This window comes from Lonchura striata, chromosome Z, assembly GCF_050655825.1.
Source record: "Lonchura striata isolate lonStrDom1 chromosome Z, ASM5065582v1, whole genome shotgun sequence".
Taxonomy (NCBI): domain Eukaryota; kingdom Metazoa; phylum Chordata; class Aves; order Passeriformes; family Estrildidae; genus Lonchura; species Lonchura striata.
In genome coordinates, this window is record NC_140740.1 from 14,673,915 (window position 1) to 14,683,043 (window position 9,129).

The window sequence follows — 9,129 nt, forward strand, 5'->3', positions numbered from 1 at the left end:
TCTATTCTTCTCAGGGCTGAGCTCAACAGAGATGCCAAAATCAGCTGAGGGGAAAGCAAAATACTGCTTTTATTTGAATTCTGTGCAATTAGGAAACCAAGCAAAAGAATTGCCCAGTAGAACTTTGAGAATGTGCTGTTGAATCTCCTGGACAACTGTCCCTGCTCTGTTTCCTCAGGATTTTAGCCAAATCCCCACATTTTGTACACTGCCTTCAGCAGTGGCTTTTGTTCTATGGAAGCTTTAGACTTGTTGCTCCCTCCCTCTGCAATGGACACACACAGAGCAACACCCCTTTTGACTGCTTGTTCCTTGTCATACCTCTGTGCACCTTGCAACCATGTCATCAGCTCAGAGCGGGGGGTCCCTGCACTGCCACCAGCACCATTCCTGGGGAGCTGGCAGCCACTCAAAGCAGCCCCTCACCCCACATCCCTGAACGCTGCACCTGACCAGGAATATACTGACCCAGCTTGACAGAGCCGTCGGTTCTGAGAAGGATGTTGTCGCTCTTCACATCTCTGTGGATCACTTGGTTTGAGTGAAGAAAAGCCAATCCTTGCAAGCACTGAGAGAGTCAACAGAACCAGGAGGGCAAAACACAGGGATTTCATCACACCAGAAAAGAAACAGAGACTCTAAAAGGTTCCCATTCCCCAGGAGAATGGCGAGTAATGGCAGAACACAGTGCCATTGAGAGGAAGAGCTGCTGCTCCAACACTTGCAGAGCAGGACCTTTCTAAGGAAAGGCATGTCACCTTTTGAAAGAGCAACAGCACCTGCTGTTGTAGACTGTCCCCTGCAAACCAGCCAGGATGACTGCTGCTGCAGTGGATGTGCTCAGAAGCAAAGAGCATTTTAGCTGCACTAGTATCCTTTTTAGCTGAGGACTGAGAGAAATGAGTCTCTCTTTTTTCCTTTGCTGTTCATTTCAAATCCTGCTACCAGCACCTTGCTTCTACAAGTGAGGAATGCAGTGAAGACAGGCAAAAATTTAGGGAGGCAAGATGGAGAACAGCAGATACAAGAGGCAGAGTGAGAATACAACAGCAGGAGATAAGAGTACAAGAACTGAGTAGAGTGAGTGCAGGGGCACTCCAGGCATTTCACTGGAGATGCTTTTACATGCCCATAGCATACCAGCAACGCAGAAGCAAAGTTTGGCACATGAAACCTCTCCTGTTCTGAGCCCCTGTTTCCCAGATAATCCTACCCAAACCCTTGGAAGCACAGGTGGGCTTGCTGACCTCCCGACTGATGACTGCTATCTTGATTTCAGTCAGGAAGGTCTTCCTGATGACATCGCTCAGAGCGCCTCCATCCATGTACTCCATGACCAGCCAGAGTTCCTCACCCAGAAGGTGGCTGAAGGAAAGAAACAAGGGCGTGAAGATAAACATGCATGGCTAGGTTGATTGTTTGCTTCCAGGCTTCTTGTTTCCAAGGCCCTTTGTGACAAGGACAAAATAAAAGGAATAGACATTCCCTCTTGGCTGTGCTTTGTTTGCAATCTGTGCAGTCTCAGGGAGAAAGGCACAGCTGTGAAAAAGGAGATGTCTTAGATGGCCAGCAAGTGAAAAGTGTGGTTTAGTAAGAGCCCAGATCAAAAGCCTGTCACGCGTGGTGTTTCTGGAAATAAGCACCTATCTTCCTGGCATGCATAGCAACAGAAAAGTGGGGCAACAATCCAAAGATAATCCACTTTAGGATGGTTCATCATTCAGCATTGAAGAAACTTTAAAAAATCAATGCAAAAAAATGTGGAGGCAGTGAACTTAAAAGGTATTAACATATAAAATACAGCTGATCCAAGGTTTGAATAATTTTCAAACTACGTGTGTCAGGGAAGACTCATGCAGACAAGATGCACTCTCTTCTCATCCATTGCAGATGAGTAGAGAAATATTAATACATTATAATTAACAGCTCTACTTTCTAGAAGTGTCCAAAGTGGATTTTTAACCTCTCATGTTTGCAGTATGTACATGCATATTCACAGGATAGGACCATGACCACTCACCTGTCTAAATAATTCACAACACTGGGACTCCTATGCTTCTTCATGATTGTGATTTCATTAACAGTTAGTTGCTTCCTCTGCCATCCCTTAAGGCTTATTTTCTTTATGGTCACCTAAAATGACACTGAAAATCAGTAACTTGAGAAGTTGGTGTCATGAGACCACAAAGCACATGGAGCAAGTGATTTTGCAATGACACAGTTGAGCTGTGCCAAACTGCCTTGTGATTAGGCATTGCAGTAATTAGGAAATGACATTGCAATAGCCCATTTCTCCACTCCCTTGGGGGCCAGTTACAGGACATGTGGCCACTGAGGTTTTGCTGTGAACACTTGGTGACACTGGTGTCTCAACTATCACCCACAAACCGCTGAGCCCACTCCCTGCTGCTTTGTATGGGATTCAGAAGAAGTAATCCATGCCTTAATACTCTGTGGCTACATCTTGGGCTATGGGCAGGGCTTCGAGTTTCTAGGGATGCCTTGCAGATCTCTCCCTATGTGCAGTTCCCAAGTGCAGCACTGCAGGTGGCTAAAGAACTACCAGTAACTTTCAGATGTATTTGCTGGCAACCAGAAGTGAGAATTCAGGACTCTGAAGCTGTAGCCCCAAAGAGCAGTGAGATGCTCTAAGGCACCACCTTTGTTTTAGCAATTGAGAGAAAGTGAGCACATCCTTCTCTGAAATGAACTGCTGCCCTGCGTGATTTCCTTCTGGCAGCTGAAAAGGACAAAGACTGTCTCCAATGTATTTTGCAGGCTGGTACCAGTCTGTGTTTCTTGTGCCTCTTCAGCACAGCTCGACCCAAAGCTCCGGCCACAGCTGCTCACACCAGAGGGGAAAGCCCTTGAGTGCAGCAGAGTCTGTGGGGGATGTTGGCATTTACCTCTCCTCCTGTGGCTTGGTTGAGTGCTCTAACCACAGATCCAAAATGCCTAGAAACAAAACAGAAGCAGAGAAAGGAGAAGCTGTTTATTTCTTAGAGTGAAAGCCGGCCCACACAGGAGATCTCTGCTGTAAATGCCTAAAACCTGCAGGATGCAGGAGGGCTCTGCCAGAAGGCAGATGATGCATTTTCCTCTCAAGTGCATGGGCAGTGCCTGGGCTGGTTGCAGAAGCGCTGGGGTTTACTGACTCAGCTCCTAAAGGGAATTTATTCTTTCATCTTAGGTTTTAGTTTCTAAACTCTGTGGTTCCTATTCTGAGCATGGAGTATTTCCTTCCACAGACCATGTGAAAGAAATGTTCCTGGGAACTGTTATCTCACAGCTTTGAGAGGGGCTAGGTTGCCCTTTCAGGCAAGCAAGATTCTTCTTTATTCATTAGTGTGGCAGTGTGGTTTTGAGACATACAAAAATACTGAAGAAATTAACACAGAGCTGTCCCACACTTGAGAGACAAGGAGATCTTCCAGGTCCTGCTCCTTGATGTAGGCAGACTTTGGCAGCATGGAGATGTCTCTGACAATGCCTTCTGAGCACCCTCACAAGTTCTGAGGAGCACTGAAGAGATGGGACAATCTCCAGTGTCTGAACATGTTTGCAGCTGACCTGACTTCACACTGGATAGATATTCCAGTGGAACTCCTGATCTACCAGTGATATACCAGAAGAACCCCTGGCCCATGGTTGTGTAGAAGTAAGTGTGGCTGGACTCACCCCTTGCCAATATATTCCATTTCAGTGTATTTCATCTTGGGATTTTCCACGTTCACCATTTTCCCTGAGGGAAACAAAATGCAAGATGCTCACTTTAAAGCAGAGATCCCAGCTTCCAGGAGATACAAAAGGCAGCCCCAGTGTCTGGAGGCAGTCAGCTAGTTACAACAACAGCAACAACATCAACAGGACAGGCAGCCCTGCAGTGCAGATGGCTGGCACAGAGACTGATTGTGTAGAGCCCTTGGAAGAGTTCTCTTGACAGGAAACAAAGCACAGGGAGATGCATTCCCAGGAGAGGAGCACATCTTCTCCAGCTTTCAGCCAAAACATTGCCCAAACAATGCCTTTCCAACTGTAATCCAGAGCAGCTCATGCTATAACCAATGTCGACAGTGCTTTCAGCATCGGGACCCTCACCCTTCATGAGCAGGCTGAGCTCACAGACACCCATCTTGGGGCTAAGGAAGGTTCCAGCCCTGTCCCACCAGCCCTCAGGGACATGGCAGCGACCACAACAAATGAGTGCCTTTACCTCCTGGCTTTCTGGATCCACACTGGAATAAAGTTGAAAATTTCTTTTTAACCAGGCTAAACACGCCCTTAGAGCTTCATCCTTTTCCTGATGGCTATCAAATGCTAGCTTTACATTGTTTGCTCTCAGAACTGCGTTCCTGATTCCTTTTATGTTCAAAGATCTATACTCTCTCATACTTTTCCTCCCTGCTTCATTATTTGGGTCCCAATCCGCTGGTGTTAGGGGCATTTTAACCTCCCCTGGGGGAACATCTGCAGGGTTGCCCGTTCTATTTTCTTTCTCCCACACTTTTATTCCTGCAATTTGTATTAGCTGCATCTCCTCAGGAGAAAATAAAATCCCAATTATTGCATTTAATTCTTCACAGGTATAGATATTAGGGCCTAGAATTGATCTAGCTGGTCTGCAATTCCAAGGGGATCCTCTACCAAGGTCTTTATTTCTTTCTTAAAATTTCTGACCTCTGAAGCTGTCAATGGGGCATTCACAAATCCTATTCCCTCATTGGCTCCTCCCATGGGAACTTCCCTTAGGGGAACACAGACTTTCTGCCCTTTTGGCTCCTGAGCAACACTCTTTCATTTTAAACCAAGTTCTAATGGTGGGCTATTGGACTAGGGGTTTCAGCTTTACCACAATTACAACCTTGAACTCTATTTCCTTGCACACTATTCTGCCAATCACTATTCACTACTGATCCCTCTCTCCCTTCAATCTTTGTTTCATTTATGTGTCTTGGAGGTGTTAAGACAACACTGTGTAAAGGAGGTTGATTAGCACTGGATCTGAGGAGGTTTGGAGGGTGTGACGAAACATTAATCCTGGAGTCAGGGGTTATAGCCACCTGACTTGGGGTTGTTAATGTACTTCCTATTGATGGTGTGGAGAGAATATGGGGAGGAGTCTGAGAGGCTGAAGGGGTAGGTTGGACAGGAGGAGGTATTGAAAGAGCAGGTTGGACGGGAGGAGGTATTGAAAGAGCAGGTTGGACGGGAGGAGGTATTGAAGGAGCAGGTTGGACGGGAGGAGGTATTGAAGGAGCAGGTTGGACGGGAGGAGGTATTGAAGGAGCAGGTTGGACGGGAGGAGGTATTGAAGGAGCAGGTTGGACGGGAGGAGGTATTGGAGGAACAGGAGGTGAAGAGGGTGGAAGATAATCCAAAGGATCCCACTTTCTTGTGGGTTCTTCCCTTGCGTCTTTAACGCCCTTAATGTCCTTTGACACTTTGTACACTTTAGCTTTTTCCTCCAGGCTATTACTTTCTAACCAGCAACTTGCATACTTATTTTCTTCCTCACTCACACTCTCCCTCCAATTCACACATTTGTTTGAAGCTAAACACAGCCACCTGTCCTTTGAACCATACCAAGGCCAGTAAACTGATCCTTCTTGGAGAGCTTCTTTTGGCCATATTTCCATGCAATATTGTATCATCTTTATTTTATCTAATCCTTTAAACTATATATTTGAAATAAAACAATTAGAATATATAATTTTTTTATTTATAAACAATCAAATTATAATTAATGAATTGAAACAAAACAATTAAAAAAATAGTCAGAAAAAAACAATTAAAATAAAATTTTTGGAATACTTTTTACTTTTATTTTTTTAAATATATGAACAATTGAATAAAATAATTAATCAATTTAAATAAAACAATTGAAATAAACCATTCAGAATAAAACAAATAAAATAAAACAACTGGAATTGAAATAGCAACTTTAACCTAGTTTAGATTTAAATGAGAATAGTTAAAAATCAGATAATTGAAATAGGATAAAATAATTAGTAGAATAGAAACTGAATAATTGAATTAGAATAACTGAAGTCACAACTGTCAAATTTAAATAAAATAATTAAATGGAATTATTGGAATTAAATAATTAAGATGGACAAATTTTGTCTAGTAAAACAATTGAATAAAAGAACTCATAAACGGAAATAAAACAATTAAAATGTAAAATCAAAATAAAACTATACTATTAAAGTACAAAATGAATCTAACAGAAACAACGAAATAAAACAATGTGAATAGATTACAATAAAAAGATCAATCTAAATATTACTAGTAATGATCCAAAATACCAAATTACAATTCTCATAATTGAAATGAACACAATGAACAAAAGTAATGGAATAATCCAATAAAACAATCTATAGAAACAAAAAGAATAAAAGAACTCACTATAACTGACCACAAGATTCCAATCACAAGTAAGTCACACATAGAAATAGATTATGTTTCTTATAGCTTGGTGATCAGGATCACAAACTTGAGCACAACTAACAAGAAGGCCCCCAAGCCCTCTGTCCACCTTAGGCCCCCTCGGCCGCCTCCTTCTGCATCAATCAATGCCTGCCTGTCACCACTGCCCCTTCCAGGAGGGCCCAGCCCCGCCACAAAGTGGCTCCTCTGAGCCACCACTGCCTCGCCCCCAAATGGCACCTCGGAGCCCGCAGCACCACTCACTCCAAAATGAAGACTGAACTTTCTACTTATGCCAAAAATTGGAAATTTGTACCAATTAAATGCGTTCAAGTAGTCTTGAACTCAAACATAAAAATTTAGCAACTTATAATTTTTAATGCTTCTACCTTCAAACTAACAGTACACTAAACAGAAATACTCTCTCTCTAACTAAATGCTTTTAAGTTCATTCTCCCTGTCCGGTAAGTGGTCTGGGGACTCTTGGCTACCACCTCTCCCCAGAACCTCACTATACCGGTGCTCCGACCTTCTACACACACACAATGAACTCAGTGGGAAACAGTTAAACAATAACCATTTGTATCCCCAAATAATCAGCACCTAGAAAGCAATTATACCAACAATTAGGTGTACTAGGTAGTCCTGGACTCAAAAGTAAAAACTATGTAACTGAAGTACCATGCCAAAGGAAACAATAAATTCCCTATGGGAGGCAGGTTCTACTCTCCCTGACCCTGGCTCGCCGCGCTGGGACGAGATCCCAGCTCCGTCTCCAGCTCCCGATGAGCTGAACGGCCGCCCCGAGCCGGCCACTCTCACCTCGAGTCACCAGGCCAGGAGGATCCCCCTAACTCCCCTCGCCAGCCGAAACCAGGTGCGTCCACCTGCCCAGCCCACCCCGCGCAGGACCAGGTGCGTTCCCCGCCCCGAGCGCCCGGCCCTGCCGAGAATTGGGGTCCTACCCCCCTCAGCCGGGACTCCGATCCCCCCCACCAAAAAGGAGGACACTCCTCTCAACGGTGGCTCCCTGTCGTCGGTCTCCAGGTAGGAGTATTTACTACCACCGACGCTGAGGTCCTCCTTCCACGTAGGAAGGACCTTTCCAGGCACTGGGTTTCTGGGAACCCACGGGAGTCACCTTTAATGCCTTTGGACGGTCTTCCCAGACCCACCCCTGGGAAGCTCTGGGCACTCAGCCCTCCGTGGCCCTGTTAGGGGTATCCCCTCACTCCGAGGCGTTCCCTGGGTGCTCTTGGGACCGAATCCCTCAATCCAGCCCAGCCCGGTGGTCTTGGGGATGGCTGAGCCCCGAGGGTACCACACTCAGTCCTCTGCCCTCTCGCTTCCTTCCACTATCGCTCCGGGGGTCTGGCCTGCCGGCCCCGTCTCACTCACACACACTCCCTCCATTCGGGCCGTACCCTTCCGTACCCTCCGTCCCCCTCGCACACTCACCCAAGTGCCGCTCACCCAAGTGCTGCGAGGACCTCTCCTGCTGCCTGGAAGGCGATTCTAAGTTGTTGAGGCTTCCAGCCGTTCCTCGGGATCAAGCCAGCAGCCCCTCTGTGCATCCGACCTAGTCCTCAGTAATCCGGGCAGCTGAAATCAGCTGGGTGCACCTCCCAAATCCAAGTCCTACGCCGGACCCGCCTCTGGGTGTGGCTTTCCCGGGCGAGGCCCCAGTTGTTATGGACAGGCTTAAAACTTTGACAAAAAAAGAAGGCCATTTAATTAAAAAAAAGTAAGCCTGTTTGTTGCAGACAGAACAACTGGAAGCCAAAGCCTGCAGCTAGTCCAGAGACTGTTTCAACTACTTAGTAACTGTATTCCTAGGAGCATTTCCAAGCACACCTGCTCCCATGAAAGACCCGGGCGTCACACCCCCCAGGCCTTTTAAAGTCTCTCTCCTCTCCTGATTGGCCGCTCAGGATCCGTGCTGTGATAGGTCTCTTTTCCTGTTGCTGATTGGCCCATAAGTTGGTGCAGTCTTGGCCAATCATTTTGAGATTCTCGCCTCCTATTGGTTGGCCTCTCCTCCAGTCCTGATCCGAGCTGTGGCCGTGTTCCACGGTGCAATACTTCTGGAAGCTTCTCTGCCCCCCTCCACAAAGATTGGCATCTCCTCCCTGGGTCCAGTCCCCTTTTAGCTATACACAGCAGTATTGAGTTTTAATACAACTAATCACCTTGCTTTGCGCCCACAACACCCAACCCTGCACCTCGCCCTGTTAACTACAGATCCAATTATAACTTGTTACTTGTATCAACAACATCCCTTTTATACATACCTTGTTAACAACATTCCCCAAAAGTTTAAACTTTATTTTTTTTGTTCATAACACCAGGGACAGCACCTTTCTCCTTAGGCCCTGCTCTGCTCCGGAAGGTGAACAGAGCAGAAGGAGCAGAATCAGTATTCACTTTTCCTTCTAGCCACTCTGCCACGGGACCTGTGTTCAGAAGGAAGGGCTGTGGCTCCTGAGAGCAGCAGGGAACCCATCTCAGCCCTGCCAGGTTCAGGGCTGCTCCTCCGCCCCTGGTCCCGTTGGGTGCTCTGGGCTGTGGGGAGAATGGTGGGAATTGATCCAGGGCTCTGGAGAGCACAAGGATATGTTCAACTCCTGCTCTGCATGAGGAAGCTCATTTCTTACAAAAGTTTCTCTGTTATTACAATTCATCCTTTTGGGTATTTGACAACAT